This window comes from Balaenoptera borealis (assembly GCF_965194805.1).
Source record: "Balaenoptera borealis genome assembly, chromosome: 3".
NCBI lineage: Eukaryota > Metazoa > Chordata > Mammalia > Artiodactyla > Balaenopteridae > Balaenoptera > Balaenoptera borealis.
In genome coordinates, this window is record NC_138866.1 from 53,402,535 (window position 1) to 53,429,916 (window position 27,382).

Below are 27,382 nucleotides of genomic sequence, written 5' to 3' on the forward strand. Positions count from 1 at the left end.
AGTGATTTTTTTTTCCTTTTATGAAAGGTAAATAACAGTGGTATAGATTGCATACAGCAAAATGTAGCAGAATTAGGGAGAAATTCTCAAAGGATTAAAATTATATGCATTTATAGGAATATATATATAAAAGTAGATTCTGACTGAATCTAAGTCTATCAAAGTAATAAATACTGGGGGAAGGGGCTAAATTTTCATTTAATCCTGCTTTACTCCCAGACAAATGTATACATTGACCTGGGTCACCATAAACTGAGATGAAAGAAATGAACTCATAACCTCACTAGGTCTGACAGGTATCTTGGCTGAGTGAGCATCAAGAAAGAAAAGCTGTGTAAAAAAGCATTTTCTCTATAAGCAAACCTATATAAATGACCTTTCATGAAACTACCCAGAATATCATGGAGAGAAAATACTTTAGGTGAAGGCCTTCCTCAGAAAATGATACTTAGAAACACTGAATAACTTATGAAGACAACTTCTCCTTCCCTCACCAAAATAACTGAAATTGTAGCAAGGAGCTGTGAGAGGTTAAGCGTGATCATGTCACAAAATATCTTGGTTGCCCAGCACGATTCACAGAGCTCCAGAAAGGGACAGTCCAGATCTGAAAATAAAAGAGAAAAGAAAAACTACCAACATCGCATTTTCTCAGAGTAGGGGGCCTTTCTTAAAAGTATTGTGGCAAATTAAGAGACTACTATATAATTTGACAGGAAGGCTTAGCATAAAATAAATAATTTGCCCCATGAGGTACCATTGCCTTAATGGGGTAAAAATTCATTAGTAACATTATTAACATCTTGGCCACTGTAAGATATGTTAAGAGAATGTGAGAATCTATGTGTCATACTAACAAAAATCTCCTCATCTCAGTTTTTCAGATACCACTAGATTAGTTTTCATAGTCATAATTTCTAGACAAGAAAAGAATGTCCAACCGGACATTTTGAAAAACACAACAGCTTCAGTATGGCTTATTATTACAGTCACATCCCTAGCCCATGTCAAACTCTGCACCAAACCAGCCAAAGCCAGTAAGTTCCTAGTGCAATTCCAGTATTGTTGATCAAGGACAAGTGCCTAATAGTTTTCATTCCAGGACATCTTTTTATCAACAGCTTTATATACACAGAAAATACTAACTGAAATTTACACACTGAAAGTTCAAACATAACTGTGAATAAGAATTATCTAAACAGAATTCATCAGCTCTCCCTACAATCAAGGCCCTTTCCCAGCCTTCCAATTACCATCTGCAGCAGACTCCCTTCTCCTCCGGCTTGATTACCCTTCATAGTTAATCAAACACTTGTCTATTCCACCTCTGAAAGAAACTGTGGGCTGTGAATGACCTGCATCTGAATCATCTTGAATCCTTGTTTAGATATATATTGCTGTGCCCCACTCCAGACCTATCAAATCTGAACATGTGAAATCCCTGGAATTTGCATTTTAGAACACTCTTCTAGTACTCATCTGTACTCCAGAGTTTCAAAATAATCCATCTGAATCTTGCTTGTAAATTCCCCCTGCTCTTCTCTAGTATGGATTCTTTTTTTTTTTCTTTTTAACATCTTTATTGGCGTATAATTGCTTTATAATATTGTGTTAATTTCTGCTGTATAACAAAGTGAATCAGCTATATGTATACATATATCCCCATATTCCCTCCCTCTTGCATCTCCCTCCCACCCTCCCTATCCCACCCCTCTAGGTGGTCACAAAGCTGATCTCTCCATGTGATGCAGCTGCTTCCCACTAGCTATCTATTTTACATTTAGTAGTGTATATATGTCAATGCTACTCTCTCACTTTGTCCAGGCTTACACTTCCCCCTCCCCACGTCCTCAATTCCATTCTCTGCGTCTTTATTCCTGTCCTGCCTTTAGGTTCATCAGAACCTTTTTTTTTTTTTTTTAGATTCCATATATATGTGTTAGCACACAGTATTTGTTTTTCTCTTTCTGACTTACTTCACTCTGTATGACAGACTCTAGGCCCATCCACCTCACTACAAATAACTCAATTTCATTTCTTTTTATGTCTGAGTAATATTCCATTGTATATATGTGCCACATCTTCTTTATCCATTCAACTGTCGATGGACACTAAGGTTGCTTCCATGTCCAGGCTATTGTAAATAGTGCTGCAATGAACATTGTTGTACATGACTCTTTTTGAATTATGGTTTTCTCAGGGTTTACACCCAGTAGATTGCTGGGTCATATGGTAGTTCTATTTTTAGTTTTCTAAGGAACCTCCATACTGTTCTCCATAGAGGCTGTACCAATTTACATTCCCACCAACAGTGCAAGAGGGTTCCCTTTTCTCCACACCCTCTCCAGCATTTATTGTTTGTAGATTTTTTGATGCTGGCCATTCTGACCGGTGTGAGATGATACCTCATTGTAGTTTTGATTTGCATTTCTCTAATGATTAGTGATGTTGAGCATCCTTTCATGTGTATGTTGCCAATCTGTATATCTTCTTTGGAGAAATGTCTATTTAGATCATCTGCCCATTTTTGGATTGGGTTGTTTGTTTTTTTGATATTGAGCTGCATGAGCTGCTTGTAGATTTTGGAGATTAATCCTTTGTCAGTTGCTTCATTTGCAAACATTTTCTCCCATTCTGAGGGCTGTCTTTTCGTCTTGTTTATGGTTTCCTTTGCTGTGCAAAAGCTTCTAAGCTTCATTAGGTCCCATTTGTTTATTTTTGTTTTTATTTCCATTTCTCTAGGAGGTGGGTCAAAGAGGATCTTGCTTGTCATAGACTGTTCTACCTATGTTTTCCTCTAAGAGTTTTATAGTGTCTGGACTTACATTTAGGTCTTTAATCCATTTTGAGTTTATTTTTGTGTATGGTGTTAGGGAGTGTTCTAATTTCATTGTTTTACATGTAGCTGTCCAGTTCTCCCAGCACCACTTATTGAAGAGGCTGTCTTTTATCCATTGCATATTCTTGTCTCCTTTGTCAAAGATAAGGTGACCATATGTGCGTGGGTTTATCTCTGGGCTTTCTATCCTGTTCCATTGATCTATATTTCTGTTTTTGTGTCAGTACCATACTGTCCTGATTACTGTAGCTTTGTAGTATAGTCTGAAGTCAGGGAGCCTGATTCCTCTAGCTGTGTTTTTCTTTCTCAAGATTGCTTTGGCTGATCAGATTAAGGACAACCTTATTTCTTGCATGTCCTCCTCTTTTCCATCTCCACTTATCATCCACCTAATGCTCTCCCTAGTCTTCCAAAATCTGATATTTCTTCCAAGAAGGAAGTTCAGAAGCACCTTCTTTAAAGTGGTAGGGAATATACTTAAATGCCATGAGTTACTAGACAGATTTAAAAAATCCTAGTAGTACCACTCACTACTGTGATTTAGAACAAATTTATTTGATAAATGTGAAATAATATACCAGATACCTGGAACTTTACAGGAACTCAATAAAGACTTATTTATTTTCTTCACTCTATCATTTATTGTGTAGTGTGGTAGTTATGGTCTTTGTCTGCATTATTTTCCTGTGTAAACTATTTCTGCTGGAAGTAGGTTCTCATTTTTATGTGAAACACATTCCATGTTGTCCAGGTGGAGCTGACCTCTTCCTATCATCACGACCACTGGGATAGCCAGCAATTTAGAGTACTCCATCTACCCCACCGCCACCTCCAACACACACACGCACACCCCACAGCAAACTGCAGCAACTGGCTCAGGGATGGGCATTTTCCCCAAGTCAATCAGATCAATCCCTGGAAATTTTGTTGAACCCTAAAGAAGTGGACACTAATCATGGGAATTGCTGGCTGTGCCAGTGGGATAAGCCTAGAGAGACTAGTGGTCAGTTTTACTACCATTTAAGAAAAAGTTGCCCTCAAGTTAAAACAACTATGAGTAAAATGAGGCTCAAGTGGGGTAAGATGATGTCCTGAGAGCATCATTTTAATCCCTGAATCCATGATGCCTGAGATCCAACTGTAAACTTTTCATTTATAGGCGTCAATGAATTTCTTTTGGGTTAACATCGTTTCCACTATTTTTCTGTCACTTTTATACAAGAGAGCCCTGACTAATCCAGAAATATCAGGAAGTAGAATGTTGCAAGTGATAAAATTTAAAATGTAAAGGGATTAAGTTAACAAAGGTGAGGACAGGGGAGGTGAAGACAGCACCTGGATGAGACATTAACTTTCTTCCCTTTGCTTTGGGAATGAGTGCATTATTGATTTTAAGTCTAATACTTCCATTGTCATGCAGTGGCATTTTGAAATGATGCATATGGGAAGAAAGTTTGTTATTGAGTAGTCAAGAAATAAATGGTAGTGGACTGTAGTAACCATAGTTTTTGTCTGTTCACTCTGCTTTTTCTCATCCTCTTCTTGTAATACAACCTTTTTCATGGAAATCTAAGTTTATGACCCCTTACATCCCATCTTCACTTTCCACAGGGATAACCACATGATCCAAGATGAGCCAATCGAGCACCCTAATACTGGGCAACAAGGATATTCAGGGATGGCACATGATCTAGTTCAGAACAATCACAACCTTTCTTGGGACTCTAGCTGCAAGTATCAGAAAAGTGGCATATTCTTTTGATTGGAACTGCTAGCTATAAAGATAATTGAGTTTATAACTTTCTTCCAATAGCCAACTCTACCACAGATTAGGAAGACATTGCCTGAGATTAAAGCCAACACAGAAGAAAGAAGAGATGATGAATGGGGAGAGAATAAGTGACCTAATGGCATCCATTTAACCAAAAGGTAGCTCTATTCCCTATACTTCTCAGTTATGTGGACCAATAAATCCATTTTATGTAATCTCATTAAGCTAAGGTTTCTGTCATCTGCAACTAAGTATCCTGAGTAACACATTTGGTCAGTGCTTACATATCACCTTACAAATGTTTTCTAGTTTTTTCATACATACATTCCTTCTGACTAAACAGTAATACCTTTGAGGCAAAGATATTGTGTCACTGATCTCTTTTTTAATTCCTATAGTTGCAATAGAAACTACAATTCATTAGATGGAAATTTGAGGGGACAGTCAACAAATTAATTCATAAGTATAATAAAAATCCATAATCATCTATTTCTTTCAGTTTTATGGCCATATCTAATTACTTTCCTCTGAAAGTATTTAAGGGTGCACCATCCCAGGCAAAATATCATACAAAAAACTAAATAGATCTGTCTTCCGTTCTCTTATGTAGCTTTTTAGAGGTTTTCAAGCTTCTGTGTTAAAAGCTCATTTCAAATAGAACAATTCTTGACACATGCAAAGTGTTTCAAACTCACAAAATAACTAAACTAGCCAGCAGTAATTACAGCACAATCTCCAGTGTCACATGACAACATTTTTCCATATCTTTAAAAGCATGTATTCCACCAGCAGTATTTATAGTTCACCTCTCATCCCTGGGTCATGATTTGAGAAGAATTTACTTCTGTGACTCTGCTCTCCAATATACTCTTGGTTTAATAATTATTATTAATAACAAAAGGTGCAATACTAAATATTCATGAACCTAGTGAGGGCAAAATATTCCAATTTAATTTCCCAAACCATTTACTGATGAACATACCACATTAAGGCAGAATGACTTAAGAAGACCTAGAATCTGCCCAATGCCTCTTTTTTCCCTTTTTTACCTATTTAATTGAATCAAAACAATACTTTTATGATACAGGCTCCTATAAGCAAGGATATAATTAGAACAATGAAAAATTCCTATTTTTTCTTCATATAGAAACTAAAGAATAAAAGACCTTCCAGGTTAGATATTGTACCAGTCAGGTCCCCAAGCAGGAAACAGAATTTACCTCCAGGTGATTCGAATAAAGAGACTTCAGTAAAGGGACTCCTTAAAAAGGTGAGAAATGAGAGCAGAGTTAAGAGAATAAACAAGGAATGGAGAGGTGCTCAGAGGCCAACTTAATGGAAAGTCATCACTACCACCAGGACTGAAGGGACTGAAAGAAGAGCATTACTTGAGCCCATGGAAAGCTAGAACTGTAGAGGAGGGGCCACCTGAGGAGGCAGTGGTGGGGAAACAACAATTGCCAGAGATGGTGAGGGAGGGAGGAGGGGAGAAATATCCTAGTCTCTCTCCCTCTGCTCTTTAGTCTCCTGCCAATGCCTCTCATTGGTGAAATACAGTTGGAAGCATCCAACAAGGAAACCCCAGAAGGGAAGCAGTACACACAGAGGTCATTCTTGGTGGGGCACAGAGGTGGGCAGAAAAAAGTAAAATGGATCAAGGGTGTGGGAACAGACAAAGAGAGAATACCCAGATATTGAGTGTAGTCTTGACCTACTGGAATATCCAAGGAGAAAGAGTTGAGTGTTCAAATTTTTCCCACTAAGTTTCACCTCACTGTGACCTTTTCCATCATAGGAAGGTGACTAGATGTGTTAGAAAGGAGATGGAGCCTTTCAGAGAACTACAACTCTGGAGATTATAAATATTTTGTGGAAAACCTCTAGCTCAGGCTGGCATTGGGATGTTACCTCCCATTCATGGGATGCAACAGACTTCCAATAAAATCTCTTAAAACTCTTCCAAAGAGAATTCATTTGTTACCACAGGACCTTAGCAGTCAGGATTGAGGGCAGGGCTGTGGCAGCTTGTGGGGTATGTTTCACATGTTTCAGTGGCCATGTTATACTTCTTTGGTTGTTGCTTGTCTCTTTCAGCCTTTCTTTCCTGCTCAATTACAGCCAGTTGTGCCGTTCACTCTCCGCACTGTATCACATGGCTCATCTCACTTGTCTCACCCAAGTTCCATCTGTCAGATATCGCCACAATAGATTTTACTCCTCGTTGTTCCAAAAATTTAATTTTACCTATTGATTGATATTTGGCAATATTAGTGCCCCCTTTTCCTTTAAATTGTATGAGAAGATTGGAAAATTTGACTCCTGTGTGTTTTTATGCAACTTCCTTTCCCTTCTCACTTATATTTGGAAAGACAATTCTGACTTCTGATTTTTAATATTTTAATCTCTCAAAGTTTGCTACTTTGCTTTATGTCTTAGACTACTTTGTAAGGTAGAATATTTGCCTTCTTTAAATCAATGCAGTGGCTATTTACCTCCCCTCTTTCTTGATAAAATAAAAAAGACTCCATCCTAGGGTGAAAACTTTGGACAGAGCATTTGTATTAGGGAACTGACTAAGAACTCCAAGGCTAAACAGTCTGTGCCCAGGAATCTTTAGGGATTTTTTACTCAGTGCAATTCATTAAACATTTACTCAACACTATTTAACAGACACAGAATGCTGCCCTTAAACCAGATATGCTTCTGAAGAGGGTGCAAGTGATCCACAGTAGAATAATAGTGAGGGATGATGGTTACTTGAAATGTAGAAGTAAAAAGGACATTAGCCAGTAGGTTGCTAGAGAAATGACTGAAGGAAAAAGGGGGAAAGGGGAAAAGCTTAGACAATGAAATTTCTTTCTTTTCTATGGAATTTTCCTTAAATTCTAACATTGTCCTCACTTGCTGGATTACATTGTCTTGGCATCTTGATTTTCTCTTCAGATCATATCCCTGGGCCTACTAGAGCAAACAAAATAATTCTTCTGATATAACAAGGCAGACAAAAAATGTGATGAAATAGGGAGGACAGACACTAAGATGTGAAATAGCAATGTCGGTGGCCCAAAGGTTTACAAATTGCTTCCCAGAGTTTGCATCACAGCAATTTTCACTCACTTTGAAGGTTTCTCAAGGGCAAAGAATGTTTTCCTCTCCTAGCAAACAATTCCACTTGCAGCAGGAATAAGGCATACTGGGTATACCCAGACACCAAAGCTAATAAGGCAAACCCGATAAGAGGAGGTTTGGAATTGAATCACTTCCAAATGATCTTGTTCTCTACACTGGGGAAGAAACACTTAGTGTATTAGACACACATTAGCCGACTATGCATGCAGAACTCATCAGTGAAGAAAAGGTGGCTTTAAATGAAAGTCGGAAAACTGAGATTAAAAAAGAAACATTGACAAAGGTCCTGGATTCTTTCCTCACTCATTTCAACATTATTATGGAAAATGTTTGACTTGCTCTTGCCTGTTTCATTTCAAACTTTAGGAGCCCAGTTCTATAAAAAGAGGATAATAAGGACACCTACCAGTTAACGCCACTGAAGCACTGTGAGGATTTTATTGAAAGACAATTCTAAAGCGAACATTACTGTTAATTGGGCAACGGCCCATGTCACTCTCTAACATTATCCATAGAGAACTCCCTCATAAAGATGGTCATCTTAAAGCAGACAAGGCCCTACTTCAGCAAACATGGAAAAGGAAAGTTGGCCAAGTTTAACTCATGCTGGGAAATAGAGCTATGGCAAAGTGAAAATGGTCAGATCACTAGAAATATGCCACACATATTTCTGTCATAGTACCCCTACTAGCAAAACAGAATAAAACAGAAAACCCAAAATTAGATCAATTTGGCTTAAGGATATAAAAGCATAGGTTTGGAATCCTTTTTATTTTAGAGATCATATATTAGACCACTACCAAATAACATAGTTTAAAAGTTTTTCTTCTTCTTCATACAAAATAACACATACACAGGAACATACTTAGCATGGACTCACTACTTTTGCTACAAAGGAGTTGATAATGGCATTTCTTGAAAAAGAATATGATAAGCTATGGTATAATACTGCCTGCTACAAATGGCCAAAACCATAAGAAGATATTTTCAGATTCACTATTAACCAATGAAATGCAAACGAACACATCCATCAGATGCTATTTTCACCCAATAGATTAGAAAATATTTGAAAGATCAGTAAATCCAGTTGTTGGTGAGGGTGTGCATAAAAAAGTCTTCTCATCCCTGTACCTACCTGCGGGAGGGACAAAGGGAAGCAGAAAAGGAAATACATGACCAAACCCTTAAAAATATGTGCATTCTTCCTCAAGAATTTCATTTCTAAAAATTTATCTAAAGGAAATGATCATTCACATTTCCAAATGTCCAATGTTATAAGATTTTTATAATAACACAAAAATCAGAAACAACATAAATGCCCAATGTGAAAATATGGGCTTCTTTTTATTCTTAGTATTTATTTTTGCAACAAACATGTTATTTTCCTATCCAGAAAAAAATAAATATTGATTTCTTTGCGAAAGTATGATGGAAATATAGAGCTAATGCAAAAATTACAACAAAAGAAAGTAGAAGGAAGGAAGGAAGGAAGGAAGGAAGGAAGGAAGGGAGGGAAAAAAAACAAAAACAAAAAGCATCCTGCATGAGTTCTTCCTCAAATCTTAGATTTGTTACCAGGGCGTAACATTTATAAATGTGCCTTCAAAAATATATAGCCCTTCTTCATTTAGAATCATGTGGTATTGGGTCACATGAACCAAGAAGCTCGTACTACAGCAGAGAGAGACTTAAGAGACTTAGGTTACAAGATACAGAACCTGGGTCTCCCAACCCTCACTGAATGATCTGTTCACTCTATACCATACAGACTATTTCACCATACACCTGTCCTACCCTCCAGTTCCTATTCTCTCTAATTCATTTCACCTATCATCTATCTAGCTATCATCAAAATACCTACTTATCTACCTACTACTATCCACTGGGCTTTTTACCTATATTCCGAACTGTGTACCTTTCCTATCCATCTTCATTCTCTCCCAGTCCTCTCCCATCCTCCCCCACAGCCCCACACAAGTAAGACTTTAAAGTTTTGGTGAAATGGAATTGTTCATCTTAAAAAACTGTAAGCACAATATGAAGCCATTGCAGATATCTGATGGGGGACTGTCATGATAAAAATTAGTATGTGAGCAGTATGTGGGCTGGAATGAGGACAGGGGTAGGAGTAGGAGAGACCAAAAGATCTGTACTGCAATTGATTAAGCACAAGGTAATATGAAGAATGTATGACGTGCAAGAGTTGAAAGTCTGTATGTGGTTCACATATTTCAGGATATGAGGAATGCCACAGGGATTACACACATACATCAGGAGATGAACATTGTCACATGGGTTGTATCAATTGTCCACCCCACTGGCATTCTGCCTCTAACCAAGTAGCAATAAAAAATAACCGCTTTCTTGTGTTTGCTAAGTACCAGAGCATGTAGCTAGACATTTTACTTTTTCATCTCTAATCTTTACAACAAGCTAAGATGCTAGATATATTATCTCCAATTTACAGAGAAAGCAGCCCAAGCTACTAGAAATTAAGCTATTTGCTCAAGATCACACATCTAGCAAATGGCAAAGTTGGATTAAATTCCTGGCTTAAACCCAAAATCTTTCCATTGTGCCACATTTCCTTCCCATGACCTAGTCCAAAGGCTTAGAGATATTTATCTCCTTACTTTCTTTGATAATCTACCTTTGATGAATTAATTTAACAAGTCGAACAATTTTTTATTTTATATTTTCATTAATGTATTCATGTTAAAGACATATTTGAGCACATACTATGCCCATGAGCCTCAGGGTATGCAAATTCATTTTCTAATGGTAAAAATTCCCACAGGGCACAGTCAGTTCTGCCTACATAGTAAGAATGAAATGACACGTGTTGGTTGGCTGAGTACCACCTCCTTGTATTTACCTTAAAATCACCTATTCAAAGTGATTTCAAACCAAATCCTAGTTTTGTCTTTTTTTCCTATTCATTCCTTAAAGTTTACAGTTGCCAAAAACAATGTCTGTTCACCTTTCCCAGACCGAGGAGTCCTAGATTTTCAATGCAACCTTATCTGAAACCACTCTATTCTTTTCAGTACATTTTCTTTCATAAGCTTTGCTTGCCTTTTATTACATATTAGGGCCAAAACTGCATATAATATTCTGCCACATTGTATACAAGGGTAAACCTAAAAGAAGGTAGGTACAAGAAAACCATAAAAAACATTTTGAGTAAATATTTGAGACTATATAATTCAGCATCCGAAGGGTTACATTTTATCCAGATAATGATAAAATTAATCCTAAAAATTCATTTATTATCTTTATTGCCATAATTTTCACTGTGAAAAATATGCCTAACTCCCTTACAGCTAGTGTTTTCCATTAGACACACTTATAAGAGACTTGATTTCTGAACTGAGTTGCAGAAAGGCAGGCAGAACACACTCATTTGCTGGGGTGGATTGTAGTAGAGATGACAGGAAACCACTTGATAGAAGCAGAAACAGCAGCAACTTCGCAGCCCATTTCTGTGGCGTGACTCTGGGAGTCTATTCTTCCCAATAATTCTGTCAGCTATTTAATATTCAGTAATAAATCTCTTTATAAACTAGAACTGCTGATTCAGTTCTCTGCAACTGAATTTTTTATCTGTATATTTAACCATTAGGGTAGGATATAAAGACCATCTCTGAAATATTTTTAAACATGGTTAACTTCCTATGTTGCTAGCTGCTTTTCCAAAACTCAAAATGAAAAGAACTGACAGAAATCTTCTACATTCAGGAGCTTATTTTTCTTCCCAGAAGATAATCATTTCATACTGAGAGTTCTCTCTTACAAACAGAATCGCCTTGAATTTTTTTCAAGAGCATGTTGAGATAGAACAGGAAAGGTGTCAGTCAGTCTGCGCACCAGAGGTGGGAAAGTAGAATGCAGAAGAATCTTGCATCCCCTCAAGGTAGTCTCTGGCATTATTATTATCCAGTCAGGCAGCTTTCAAAGCTGCTATTTGTTATTGATACTGAGGTACCCCTTTTCAGCGGCTGTGCCTCCATGTAGTGGCTGGGGAGCCAAAACAACTTGGCTTGCAGAATCTTAAGAAATATTGCCCTCATGGTGCCCATAAGCATTTTGGGAGCAGTATGTATAACAGCTCAAATTCAGCTCGCATAAACTTCCCCCCAAGTGTATATCAGTTATAAACACAAGCCTCCACCTAACCACCTAACTCAATCACTTTTTGGGTTCAGATACCCCCACCTAACACAACAAAAACCAAATCCCATGATTAACAATCCCAACATTATGAGATAACAAATTCCTCATCATGAGTTGAGAGATGCTTGCCATCAGTAATCCAGTAATTCTTTCTTCTTATGAGTTCTGGCATCTCGTAATATAAACAACCTTCCATTAGCACTGGGTAAATTTCAGGTGAATTGAGGCTGAATTATAATCTTAGCACCAAGATTATCACTTAGATATAATGATTTTCAAAATTATGTATATCCTACTTGTCAAATGAAGGAACTGTCTAGCTGTCTAATTTAGCTTCTAAGTTTTCTAATTTTGAAAGGTGACTTCAAAAAAGAAATGCCATTTATCCCTAGATGACCCTATCCATAGATAAAGAAATGCAAAACACTAAAAAATATAAAAGCCTGATCTATGATAACAAAAAGAAGACAAATATAAACTCAGGCAAGATTTGAAAGAGGTGCTAACTTCAAACCTCTGTCTCTTAGGCTATAACTCAGAGTAGCTCATTCGAATTTGGTTCCAGTAACCTCATCTCCTTTGTTAGGCTGTGGAAGTATAATGGTTTCTTAGAGGTTTCTCTTTGGTGAGTCACTAACAGTTGCAGTACTACTAGCATGGGGGGCACGGAGGAAGGAAGGAAGGAAGGAAGGAAGGAAAGTAGGAAGGAAGGAAGGAAGGAAAGTAGGAAGGAAGGAAGGAAGGAAGGAAGGGAGGGAGGGAGGAAGGAAGGGAGGGAGGAAGGAGGGAGGGAAGGGAGAAAGAAAGAGAGAAAGAGAAAGAGAGAGAAAGAAAGGGGGAGGAGGGGGAGGGAGGAGGGAGGAGGAAAGGAAGCAATAAAGGAAGAACAAGACTTTGCTTCCTTAAGGTTTCCAACAACAAGAGTGTATCATCCAGAGCATATCAAACCCTTAACAAGTAAAACCTAATCATTTAGGTATTCATAGGGGCAAGCCTGGTGATGGACAGGACTTAACTGCTCCTCACTGCTTGCCATAGAGCCATGTGGTCAGAACCTCTGAAATATCAAGATGTGGAGTTCCATCTGTTAAAGCCTACATCCCAGCTCATCTCTGACCCTCATGAATAAAATAAAGGAGGCAGTACCTTTCTGAGTGGTTATGAATGACCTCAAATTAGAGTTATAAAACAAGAAAGTGGGTCTCTACCTGAGGAGTATTGTAAACCCCATGCAATCCATTGTTTCATTACTTCGGTTTAGTAGAAGCTGTAAATAGCAAGAACTGGACCCTGCTCTGTGTGAGTCTTATTTGCATCAGTGATCAGAAAACAGGATTTGTGCTTAACCTAGCTACACGATTTAAAATAATTCTAGCTACCTAACCAGGCACATATTCTAAAATGCTCTGAAATTCTGCCATCTTGTGGGAATTTGGAAATATAACAAATGATTAGGTTCAAAGTTTCATGCTTTACATAATTTAAAATGCTCTTGCAATTGTAAGCATGAATACAGTGTCTATAACAGCATCTAAAGTGCCAAAAAATTTTTTATTTTCCTTTTACTCCATATTTCATATAAAAATAAATTCCAGTAACCCTTAACCTCTTGATCTGGACCAATCAAATCCATAATTTGAAATAATTTAGACCTGATAGAAACTTGAATAAATTGTAACATTTTCTTTCTATTTTTCTCAAATGTAGAATAATGAAGGCTTATTTTAAAATTTATTGTTTACAATTACTAATCAGATTTTTTAGTTTTCATATAGTATAAAACTCAAAAGTGATACATTTTTATATCAATTATTTGAACATTTTAGTCTTTTTCACTCTGTTCCTCTCTCCCTTACACTAAAATGAATTTAAATAATCGTCCTATTATTCTTATCTACTTACCTATGTATTTTACTTTATATAAATCTATTTTTCCTAGCTACATATTATTTGAGATTCACATCATATTTTGGGAAATAGAAAACTGTGAAAATTAAATAGCTACTTTTTGTATACAACACAAAGTCACACAGGATGTTTTTCCAGAGGCTGTGCTGAAGATCAGACTAAGCATAGTCTACTGGTTGCCTGTTCATGTCACTGCAGGGAAATGAAGCATGGAATATGAACCCTACAAATGCAGAGTTTACTTTCTAGTATAGGAAGAGGCTCCAAATAGTACATGAAAAGAAGGATTTTTGTGTTTACTCAAATTAAATTATGGCTCTCTGTAGTCTCCTATACAGGTAGTTTTCAGTACAGTGTTTTCATGAAACTAGGTCTTGGATAAAATCATCTTCAAATCGAATCCAGTTTGTAGGGGCAGCAGCTCAAAATGAGCATAAACTGTCCAATGAGGGCATGAAGGTAATGAGGGATAAAATACAGGTCCTTAAAGAGATATCTTTAAAAGAGACTGAACAACAGAATTTTTAAATGGGATTAGTAATGAGGAGAACTACCTCTACCCTCTCTTGGATTCTAGAATGGTGTTCTGTTCATATTAGCTGCCAAAAATAAAATAAAGCTTAAAACACTAAAAAAATACATATGTTTGCTAAGTAGTATCTTTTTCCCTCATTTTAGGACTATAGACAATTGTCCTTTTAAAGGAAACTTCAGACAATCTTAAAGTAACTTTACATTTGCCTTTGAAATACATTTTAGTTATTTAATGAGATAAATTTTCAAAATGTACATTAATTAAACTAATAATCATATTAACCTATGTGATCCAAACCTAAAATAGGAGCCCCAATGTGGCAGAGAAAAGAAACTTGAGCAAGATTTAAAATTAGCCACTGAGGACCCAGTCACTTATAAAAATAACTGACTGATGTGATAAAGTGGTACCTTGTTTTCAAAGCAACGTCAACACACATCCAGACCAGGAGTGCTCTCACTTTACCAGAAGTAAATTTGCAAATCTGGATCCCTCCACCAAAAAAGATAAAGTGGGTCACTGAGCTTTCACTCTTAAGAAATATCAAAAAGCATGCAGCTTTATTTTTTCTTGTTTCTCCTGATGCCTTCTACAAGCCTAGATGTACAAGAGTTTAGGAAACAGCCTGGCATATAGTAAGCACCCAATAAGTGTTGTTTATTATTATTATTTCTTCAGAGTGCACATGAATCAAAAATTCAGATTCTGCTAATGTGCAGGAACTGAGGGGGAGGGCAGAGAGAGAAAGGAGTGGTGAGCATTTAACAGCATAATTATTTGAATACTGGCACTTTATGTTAACTTTCCCAAAAGGTCAAAGAGAATCCTTTATGCAGCTTGATACACAGAAACCCAAGACTTGATAGTTCTCATTTTCTTTTCCAACTACAACTATTTAAATAAATGAAAGAGAATAAATATCAACATAGACAACTGACAAGTCTGTGTATTTTTGTTGTTGTGAATGAGAAAAACTTCTTTTGGGATAAATGTTTATTTAAAAGAGAAAGAACTTGAATTCCATCACAGGTGAACTTTAGGAACTGAAAAATATTTGCACAATGCATGTAGGTTGCTAAGAAGGAAGCAGCAGATGATTAAATTCTCCACCACATTCTTATTTGCTTGGTTAGTTCCTTTTCTCTCCTAAGGTGGCTATAAAATCCATGTTAATTACCCATCTACCTCACAGGGATAAAGCCAGGAGTAAATGGCAAGGAAGCAGCTGGAAACCCTTGAGTGTTGCATATTCATGGGGACAGAAGACTGTCTCACTTGATCTGGCAAGGCTGAGTTAAAGCCTTAGACCCAAACCCTGTATCCTCAAGAGACTGCCAACAGGAGCCCCAGGTGCACTGCAAAGCAGCGAGCCTAGAACAAGAGCCCTCTGGGAGCAGACAAAGTGCATTGAAGCAAACATCCAGCCTACCAGGGAGTTGAATTTGTCCAGCACTGTTCTGCAGAAGGCTAAAAGATCAGAAACTTCTTGTGAAACCAGGTAATTCTGCCACAGACTTTTGTCATTCATGGTATTCTTTGACCTTTTTTCCTCAATGTTAGCAAACACAGCTAACATATTGAATGCTTATTATATAATAGTTATTTTGCATTCATTGTCTGATTTAATTCTCACGACAATTCTATGAGATAGTTATTTTTGTTATTCCTTCTTTATGGATGGAGTAACTGAGACTGGAGAGATTAAGTAATTTGCCCAAGGACTTGCAAGGTGGAAAGTAAGCAGCAGAACCGGAATTAGAATCTCACATCTCTAGGATCTGCCTTCAAAATCATGGTGGCTCCTAGCTTTTTCTGTGACCTTTTTTAAATTTCCAAATATTTAATTATTATCTTTTGTCCTTCTCTTTAAGCTACTCCCTGCTCTCTGACTGGTACAAGGGTAGAACAAACACACGCGCGCACACACACACACACACACACACACACACACACACACATACACACACACACAAGGCAACTATTAACTGGTTCCCAACCCTGGGTTCAGTTGATACCAGGCAAACATTCTAGGAGGGCGATAATTTCCTATGTCTGAACTTGGAAAGATGTGAGCCACAGATCTATTTAAACATAATCTAAAGGGAAATTTCAATATATGCCCACCGGAAAAAGAGAGTCTTTTTGAGTTTTCTCTGAAGGACTGGGCAAAAATCTAAATACTTGAATTTATTTTATGTTTCCATTCTGAGACTAAAATGCTTTTAAGTGTCTGCTAAATTTTACTCTAATGTAGAACAGTAGGGAGGTGCTCTGCCTCCTGGGAATCACTTGAAAAGCTCACTGAAGCTGTTTATCCATGAAGTGAGTTCAAGAAACAAACCTGAAAAGGGCCACAAGTCCAGCTGTCTCCCTTCAGAGGTGCTGGCAGGCCATGGACTGTGCCGACAGAGAAAGTAGCAGCCCACACAACTTCACAGCAACTTCTCAAATGGATTTTACATCTACCCTGTGACCAGAGGGAAGGAGGAAAGGCGAAAAATAATTAATTGGCCTTTACCTGGCCTCTCATATTTCTTTTTAGCATGAACGTTCATAGACTTGTTTAGCTATCAAAGCAATGTGTGCTGGGTTTTATCTTAAAACAAAAATCATACGTTTGGAGGGAAAAAAATCTTCCAGCAAATATCTCTCCCCTTAATGCTTTTAACTCTGTGGAAATGCTAGAGTCCGTATAGGATTATCAAAGAATCATGAAGTGAGAATGTATATTCACATGAATTAGGATTTAAGTTTGTCTCTATTCATGCTTTTAAAAAAAGAAGTAAGTAGGGACTCCTAACAGTTCTCAGCTGACTGTTATAATGTTTAATCACAATTTGGGCCAAAAAAAGATTTCTAAATGAATTCCTCCTCTTGCTGCAAATTAATCCCCCTGCTTTTCTTTCAATCCCCAGTACAGATGAAGGATAATTGAATACAATCCTTTTCATAATTTTCTTTCAAATGCCTGAAGACAGTTATGAATCTTCTCCATCCTACTAAAAAAAACTCTCAATATATTGCCTCTTTTGGAATATTTTTTCAAAATGTGCATTACTATATTTCACATATACTCTCTCTCACCTCTCTAAAAATTTACTAAAACCCAAAGATCAAAATTAGAGCAATTCCCTAATAAAAGCTTGAATAATAATAAATATCTTAGAATAGTGACTTCTAGCTCTCTAATATCAACTATTTCTGATACCTTTAAAAAATCAATACTGTTAATTACTCATCTTGAACTTATGATTCTGGTTAAGTGACTAACTTTTTCTAGTCAAGGTGTTTTGGATATTTTATATAAACATAAATTAAAAATATCTTTGATACATTACATCATACTCCCTTAAATATTAATATTAATCTCAATTTGGTGAAACACTAATTTATCATGTGACACATGGAATTCTCTCTCTCTTTTCCAAAGTATTAGAAACCTAATTAAAATAGTGCCACCTATAACTTAATGGAAACAATATCAAGTCTATCATTTGTCAAATTATAAAAAAACAAGGTGTGAAATAGCCCTTTAAAGGCAGCTAGGTCCAAATCACCGACTCTGGAAATGAACCAATGGGAGGATGGAAGATGAAATGTCTTGCCCAACTCTTGGTAACCTAGGCCTGATCTCCAGGCTCAGTTCTTCCCATATATTGTCCCCTCCCCTCTGCTACTCAGCCACTGTCATTCAGAACACCATGAAAATATTCTCTGTGTGACCTGTTCTACATCCCTTCCCTGCTATTTCAGATGCAGAAACACCCTTCCCCTTTCCCTGCTTCTCTTTCTTCACCTAGGTAACCTCTGACCATAAATTAATTCAGCAACTATTTATTGTCACTCAATGAATGTCAAGAGCATTGCCACGCCAAAGAGTAATACAGTAAGTCAGTACTGGTGTAATTACATGCTAGGGAGTTCTCGGACTCTTCCGGCCTTTCAAAAGAGGACTAAGTACATGGCCTTGACAATCAAGATATCCAAGATGCTGATAGGCAGAGCAAGAGAAGAGTGGAGACACTGCCTGAGGAAGAGTGGTCTGCTACTAAGGATGAGTGGACACAAGCCTGGATGAAGGCATATCAAAGACAGGAGAAAACTGTGAAGTTTGGTGATATGGCATCAAAGAGAAGTCCATTTAACAGTTCCTTATTGTTTCTGGATATTTTTAAGTTTTTTCTTCAATCTCCTTCCTATTATTTATGTCACATCACAGACCAGTTAACATAAAAAATACATGCACATAGTAATACACCCACAGAATAGAAGCTTGTCACCCCCTAAGAAGTTATACTTAAAATATATAAGCTTTGATCTACCAGGGAATTATTCATTTAATAAATATGTATTTAGTCTATGTCCTTTGTTAATTTTTGTTTCCTTCTAGTATCAAATGTGATCACTATGATGATTCAGTGCTTTTATTACATTAATCAGCCATATGTGATATTTCCTGACACTGGGGCTCTTTCTATGTATGTAATTTACTCATATCCATTAAAACCTTACTAAAAGCAACAGACATTTATGGAAAACATTGATTGGCCTTTAGAATATGTATACATACATCTAGAAATACAGCAGACATCTACATATTCAAGCATCTGAATAACATGCACAGAATCATGAAAAATTCAACAAGGTAAACTATTCTATTTTTAATGCTGTATGAATGAGTTATATTTCTAATTGCTTGGACTAGTTCTAGCATACTTCTTATTTTTCAAATGTTACCATCCATGTATTTTATCAATCATTATCCAGTAGAGGATATCCTGTCACTTTTATATATTACTGAAATCTTTCCCTGTTTGCAAACAAGTGTGCTAAAAAAAAAAATTAAGACATTCATGTACCATGAGAGATCTGTACTTTTCATTTATCTCCCTTCAAATAATTTGTCTGTGTTCACCTTTTAAATCATGTCAAAAATTAGATCAAATAATGACAGACAGAGTATACTTAGGAGGCTCTCTCTCTCTCTCTCTCTCTCTCTCTCTCTCTCTCTCTCTCTCTCTCACTACCGCATGATTCAGTGTAGACTCTCTTACAAATAAAACCCTGGAATTACAGAGGCATCCAATTCCCAAATCACTGTGTCATTGCCCAGAGCCACCAATGAAGTGTCAGAATGGGAAATGGACAGCACCTATCCCTGAATGGTCATTAATGATGATGATGATGTCACTGGCTACCATGCACTATGCAGTGACCACCTACTGCATCTCAGGGGCTATGAAAAGTGCTCGGCACATATGCATTACCTCAGTTCACCCTTTCACAAATTCTGAAAAGCAAGCACAATATAGGAGATTGGTCCCTTCCTGAATACTGATCTCAGCACCACCTGGAAACATAGGACACTCTGGAAAAACATCCACACTGACTTCATGCCTAGCTTCTAGCAACTCTGTAGTGAATTAACAGAAGCTCTTCAAAATTTCATTATTTAGAGAAATAACTTTCATTGCCTATGTGCCTGTCATATACAAATTACACTCAGTCTTTTCAATAACCCCTTTAATATATGAATTATTATCCACATTTTACAGATAAGGAAACCAAATCGAAAAAGTAAAGTGAATTTAATAAGGGCAAGTGGCAGAGCCAGGATTTAAGCCTCAGTCTGTCCATATTTTTCCATAGTTCACACTGCTACAAATAAAAGGTGTAATGCTGTAGAATAGTAGTATTTTTTTTCAAAGTCACAAGTTGTAAAAATAAATGTTTTCATTTCTTGCAAAGTGGGAAAATAGCAGTATTTTTTGAGATGGTATGTGTACTCAAAACATTTTCTTTCTTTTTGAGAGCATGTCACTCACATTACAAACTATTCCATCTCAGCTGACTTATCTGTCAAAAATAAAAAATAAACATTCCAATGAACTGGAAAAAAGGTGAGAGTAGTGTTTTTAATTTACAAACACATGATTACTAACAACTGTTTAGCTCTTAACCAAAAAAGTACTGGAAAATAGAATATATGAAGTTTTGCTTTCTCTTAATAAAAATAAATGGTGAAATAAATAGATTTAATGTGAGGAGGGAGATAATATCCTTCCCATACCCTCCCCATAGAATTATGCACATTAAAATATGTGAACCCTCTTCAAAGATAAAAAAGGCACAAAAGTCTGAACAGTACTGGCAGGCCAGTACTAAGATTAGGATCATATCACACAGCTCTGAAACCATTTAGAAACACTAGCCTACAAAAATGTGATATAAAATGGTGAACTTTCCTCTGAAGTAATCATAAAATTTATGAATCAATATATATTAAAAACAATATTTCATATAAAATTAAAGTTTCGAAAAACAAGAGGCTGCTCAGTTGATCACTGCATTATTTTCCGAGTATTTACATGGTATCCTTAATAAAGCAAGCTTCATAATAAAGCAACTACATACAGGGAACCAGTCTAGACCTAGTCTCTTGGCCTAGGTCTTCAATGCATTTACAATCTAATCTCCAAGCTCCCAACACAAGGACATCAAAACATATGATCACAAAATATTTAATTTAATCCAGTCGACTCTCCCACTTAGGTACTGTATTAGTCTGCTCAGGCTGCCATGACACAATACTACAGACTGGGCGACTTAAACAACAGAAATTTATTTTCTCACAGTTTTGGAGACTAGAAGTCCAAGATCAGGGTGTCTTCAGGTTGGGTTTCTTGTGAGACCTCTCTTCCTGGCTTGTAGATGGTTGCCTTCTCATTGTATCCTCACCTGGTCTCCTCTCTGTTTGCACAGGGAGAGAGGGAGGAGGGGGGAGAGAGAGAAATAGAGGGAGAGGGGGGAAGAGAGAGAGAGAGAGATTGATTGATTTCTGGTGTCTCTTTTTTCTTATAAAGACACTAGTCCTATAGGATTAGGGTCCTACCCTTATGACCTCATTTAACCTTAATTACCTGCCTAAAGGCACTATCTCCAAATACAGTCACATTGGGGGTTAGGGCTTCAACATATAAATTTTAGAGGGACACAGTTCAGTCCACGACACATACCCAATTCCACATGAGCAAAGAATGTTGGTTGCATAAAAATGTCTCTTTTTGAATTATGGTTTTACAGGGTATATGACTAGTAGTGGGATTGCTGGGTCGTATGGTAGTTCTAGTCTTAGTTTTTTAAGAAACCTACATACTGTTTTCCATAGTGGTTGTATCAATTTACTTTCCCACCAACAGTGCAGGAGAGTTCTGTTTTCACCACACCCTCTCCAGCATTTATTGTTTCTAGATTTTTTAATAATGACCATTCTGACCAGTGTGAGGTGATACCTGATTGTAGTTTTGATTTGCATTTCTCTAATAATTAGTGATGTTGAGCATCTTTTCATGTGCCTCTTGGCCATCTGTATGTCTTCCTTGGTGAAATGTCTATTTAGGTCTTCTGCCCATTTTTTAATGGGATTGTTTGTTTTTTTGATATTGAGCTTCATGAGCTGTCTGTATATTTTGGAGATTAATCCTTTGTCTGTCGTTTCATTTGCAAATATTTCCTCCCACTCTGAGGGTTGTCTTTTTGTCTTGTTTATGGTTTCCTTTGCTGTGCAAAAGCTTTTAAGTTTAATTAAGTCCCATTTGTTTATTTTTGTTTTTATTTCCATTTCTCTAGGAGGTGGGTCAAAAAAGATCTTGCTGTGGTTTATGCCAAAGAGTGTTTTTCCTATGTTTTCCTCTAAGAGTTTTATGGTGTCTGGCCTTACATTTAGGTCTTTAATCCATTTGGAGTTTATCTTTGTGTTTGGTGTTAGGTAGTGTTCTAATTTCATTCTTTTACATGTAGCTGTCCAGTTTTCCCAGCACCACTTATTGAAGAGGCTGTCTTTTCTCCATTGTATATCCTTGCCTCCTTTGTCATAGATTAGTTGACCATAGGTGTGTGGGTTTATCTCTGGGCGTTTTATCCTGTACCATTGATCTATATTTCTGTTTTTGTACCAGTACCATACTGTCTTGATTACTGTAGCTTTGTGATATAGTAGCTATACCACAAAGCTTACTAGAAGTCGGGGAACCTGATTCCTCCAGCTCCATTTTTCTTTCTCAAGATTGCTTTGGCTATTTGGGGTCTTTTGTGTTTCCATACGAATTGTAAACTTTTTTGTTCTAATTCTGTGAAGAATGCCATTGGTAGTTTGATAGGGATTGCATTGAATCTGTAGATTGCTTTGGGTAGTATAGTCATTTTCACAATATTGATCCTTCCAATCCAAGAACATGGTATATTTCTCCATCTGTTTATGTCATCTTTGATTTCTTTCATCAGTGTTTTATAGTTTTCTGAGTACAAGTCTTTCACCTCCTTAGGTAGGTTTATTTCTAGGTATTTTATTCTTTATGTTGCAATGGTAAATGGGATTGTTTCCTTAATTTCTCTTTCTGATTTTTCGTTGTTGGTGTATAGGAATGCCAGAGATTTCTGTGCATTCATTTTGTACCATGAAACCCCTCCAAATTCACTGATTAGTTCTAGTAGTTTTCTGGTGGCATCTTTAGGATTTTCTATGTATGGTATTCTGTCACCCGCAAACAGTGAAAGTTTTACTTCTTTTCCAGTTTGGATGCCTTTAATTTCTTTTACTTCTCTGATTGTTGTGGCTATGACTTGCAAAACTTTGTAGAATAAGAGTGGTGAGAGTGGACATCCTTGTCTTGTTCCCGATTTTAGTGGAAATGCTTTCAGTTTTTCACCATTGAGAATGATACTTGCTGTGCGTTTGTCATATATGGCCTTTATTATGTTGAGGTAGGTTCCCTCTATGCCCATTTTCTGGAGAGTTTTTTTCATAAATGGGTGTTGAATTTTGTCAAAAGCTTTTTCTGCTTCTATTGAGATGATCATATGGTTTTTATTACTTCATTTGCTAATGTAGTGTATCACATTGATTGATTTGCATATATTGAAGAATCCTTGCATCCCTGGGATAAATCCCACTTGATCATGGTGTATGATCCTTTTAATGTGTTGTTGGATTCTGTTTGCTAGTATTTTGTTAGGACTTTTGCATCTATATTCATCAGTGATATTGGTCTATAATTTCCTTTTTTTGTGATAACTTTTTCTGGTTTTGGTATTAGGGTAATGGTGGCTTCGTAGAATGAATTTGGAAGTGTTTCTCCCTCTGCAATTTATTGGAAGAGTTTGAGAAGGATCGGTGTTAGCTCTTCTCTAAATGTTTGATAGAATTCGCCTGTGAAGCCATCTGGTCCTGGACTTTTGTTTGTTGGAAGATTTTTAACTACAGTTTCAATTTCATTACTTTTGATAGGTCTCTTTATATTTTCTAATTCTTCCTGGTTCAGTCTTGGAAAATTGTACCTTTCCAAGAATTTGTCCATTTCTTCATGGCTGTCCATTTTATTGGCATAGAGTTGTTTGTAGTAGTCTCTTATATTCCTTGGTATTTCTGTGGTGTCAGCTGTGATTTCTCCTTTTTCATTTCTAATTTTATTGATTTGCATCCTCTCCCTTTTTTTCTTGATGAGTCTGGCTAAGGGTTTGTCAATTTTGTTTATTTTCTCAAAGAACCAGCCTTTAGTTTTATTGATCTTTGCCTTTGTTTTCTTCGTTTCTATTTCATTTATTTTTGCTCTGATTTTATGATTTCTTTCCTTCTACTGACTTTGGGTTTTCTTTGTTCTTCTTTCTCTAGTTGTTTCAAGTGTAGGGTTAGATTGTTTATTTAAGATTTTTCTTGTTTCTTGAGGTGAGATTGAATTGCTATAAACTTCCCTCTTAGAACTGCTTTTGCTGCATCCCATAGGTTTTGAGTTTTCGTGTTTTTGTTGTCATTTGTTTCTATGTATTTTTTTATTTCTTCTTTGATTTCTTCAGTGATCTCTTGGTTATTTAGTAGTGCACTGCTTAGCCTCCATGTATTTGTGTTTTTTAGTTTTTTTTCTTGTAATTGATCTCCAATCTCATAGCGATGTGGTCAGAAAAGGTGCTTGATACGATTTCAATTTTCTTAAATTTTCTGAGGCTTGATTTGTGACCCAAGATATGATCTATCCTGGAGAATGTTCCATGTGCACTTGAGAAGAAAGTGTGTTCTGCCATTTTCGGGTGGAATGTTCTATAAATATCAATTAAATCTCTCATGTCTATTGTGTCATTTAAAGCTTGTGCTCCTTATTTATTTTCTGTTTGGATGATCTGTCCATTGGTGAAAGTGGCATGTTAAAGTCCCCTACTATTATTGTGTTACTGTCAATTTCTCCTTTCATGGTTGTTAGCATTTGCCTTATGTATTGAGGTGCTCCTATGTTGAGTGTGTAAACATTTATAATTGTTATATCTTCTTCTTGGATTGATCCTTTGATCATTATGTAGCGTCCTTCTTTGTCTCTTGTAATAGTCTTTATTTTAAAGTCTATTTTATTGGATATGAGTATTGCTGCTCCAGCTTTCGTTTGATTTCCATTTGCATAGCATATGTTTTTCCATCCCTTCACCTTCAGTCTGTATGTGTCCCTAGGTCTGAAGTGGGTCTCTTGTAGACAGCATATATATGGGTCTTGTTTTTGTATCCATTCAGCCAGTCTGTGTCTTTTGGTTGGGGCATTTAATCCATTTCCATCCAAGGTTATTATCAATATGTATGTTCCTATTACCATTTTCTTAATCATTTTGGGTTTGTTTTTGTGGGTGTTTTTCTTCTCTTGTGTTTCCCGCCTAGAGAAGTTTCTTTAGCATTTGTTGTAAAGCTGGTTTGGTGGTCCTGAATTCTCTTAGCTTTTGCTTGTCTTAAAAGCTTTTGATTTCTCCGTCAAATCTGAATGAGACCCTTGCTGGGTAGAGTAATCTTGGTTGTAAGTTTTTCTCTTTCATCACTTTAAGTACATGCTGTCACTCCCTTCTGGCCTGCAGAGTTTCTGCTGAAAAACCAGCTGATAACCTTATGGGGATTCCTTTGTATGTTATTTTTTGTTTTAACCAGAATTCAAAAAGAGACATGTACCACAATGTTCATTGCAGCACTATTTACAATAGCCAGGACATGGAACCAATCTAAATGTTCATCAACAGATCAATGGATAAAGAAGATGTGGCACATATATACAATGGAATATTACTCAGCCATAAAAGGAAATGAAATTGAGTTATTTGTAGTGAGGTGGATGGACCTAGAGTCTGTCATACAGAGTGAAGTAAGTCAGAAAGTGAAAAACAAATACCGTATTCTAACGCGTACATATGTAATCTAAAAAAAAAGAATGGTACTGATGAACGTAGTTGCAGGGCAGGAATAAAGACGTAGACATACAGAATGGACTTTAGGACACGGGTGGGAGGGGGAAGCTGGGGCGAGCTGAGAGTAGCATCGCCATATATACACTACCAAATGTAAAAGTTAGCTAATGGGAAGCAGCAGCATAGCACAAGGAGATCATCTCAGTGCTTTGCGATTACCTAGAGGGGTGGGATATGGAGGATGGGGGGGAGGCTCAAGAGGGAGCAGATATGGGGACATATGTATGCATATGGATGGTTCACTTTGGTGTACAACAGAAACTAACACAGTATTGTGAAGCAATTATACTCTAATAAAGATCTATTAAAAAAATAATAATATACTAAATGTCATATCTGGCGAACAAGAAGCCAGGGAGCCTTTGAGAGGCATCTAAGAATACTAACCAAGCCCAATGGCCATCTATGTAGTGAACCAGTGAATTGAATTAGAATTTTTAGTTGACAGTCTGAGTTGAGCTGGTCAAGTAAATGTCAGTATCAATTGCCTTGAAATATAATACAATATATTAAAATGATTGTTCCTAAGAGTCCTTTTGAGATATAACTATTCCCTCAGGAACAGAACAGTTACTAAACAATCTAAGAATTACTTTTGGTCAAATCTATCAATGATGCTCATTCACAGAAAGCAACTTTTGATCTTTCTGAACCCTGCACTGGCTAAGGTTGTAGCCCACCCAAAATTGTGCGCTCCACCCTTCTGTGATGGTTCAGAAACCATGTGCATGTATCAGCCTGAGTTATCAGCTAAGTGACTTTAAGACTGTTGTAGGTATTCACTACATATAAAGACTGAAAGAATAGATTCTGATTGTTGTATTTTTACTTTATTTCTTTAAGATATTTTTAAAATCACAATAACCCTACTGTGAAAACAGCAACACTACATAACAAAAAATGTACTTCCTCATAAATTAAGAACAATCAAATTCATATATAGACAAACAGCCCATCAGAATTCTCACAAATACTGATAATTTTGTTAGCCCCAAAGAGAAAAACAAAAAGTTTAACTTCATGTTGCTTTTCCAAAAAGCCTTGGAGAGAATCATTGGTGCTCAAACCACTTGAGCTTCACAAATGTTTTAAGCATATCTTTGTATTTCACTTGAGTATTTAGAATATTCAAAACTTTGTTGTGATCAGTTTTCAAAATGAAACCATGAATTAATTAAAAATTTAATCATTGTTATTTCAAGATAGAAAAGATTTTTTTCCCCTTTCAGTTAACTACTTATAATTAACATTTTTCCTGCTTCCCTTTCATGAAATATTTTATGTTATCAGGACCTTGAAAAACTTACTTCTTTTCTAATTTTACTCTGCTAAACTAATTACAAAATAAATTTTTTATTTCATAATTCTTTACCATTTGTAGTCACCCTCTGGGTACTGAATTATAATTAATTCTGCTTTTCTTTCTCTAATAGATTTATGTGTATTATCATATATATTAAATTTTCAGTTCTGTAACTTTTTTCATTTTATTACTTTGCACATTGACAATGTGCACTTCATTAAAAGCATGTAATCCCTTAGCTTCTATCAAGGCATAATTGCAAATCTTTATAATATAATAGCATGCATGTTCTTCATAATTTATTACAAGAACACCCTATTCCAATAGAAAATTCTGGAGTTCCTCTCCTCTTAAATTGCAATAGGAGAATATTATTTAAGAATTCCAAGTTCTTAATGCAAAACTACTTATAAGCACATCTGTCTGTGTTTTCACCTCCCACCACTCTAAGTT

At 36.5% G+C, this 27,382-nt stretch overlaps 2 long non-coding RNA genes across 2 annotated transcripts; one reads left to right on the plus strand and one right to left on the minus strand.

Annotated features, from left to right (window-relative positions):
- Nucleotides 1-1,902: 1,902 nt before the first annotated feature.
- Nucleotides 1,903-27,382, minus strand: LOC309624981. The gene is made up of 2 exons (XR_014242275.1): nucleotides 20,989-27,382; nucleotides 1,903-8,874 (listed from the first exon to the last, which is right to left on the minus strand). It is a non-coding gene; the product is annotated as an uncharacterized lncRNA (long non-coding RNA).
- LOC309624991 lies at nucleotides 14,327-26,490 on the plus strand. Its single transcript, XR_014242286.1, has 2 exons — nucleotides 14,327-15,853; nucleotides 18,156-26,490. It is a non-coding gene; the product is annotated as an uncharacterized lncRNA (long non-coding RNA).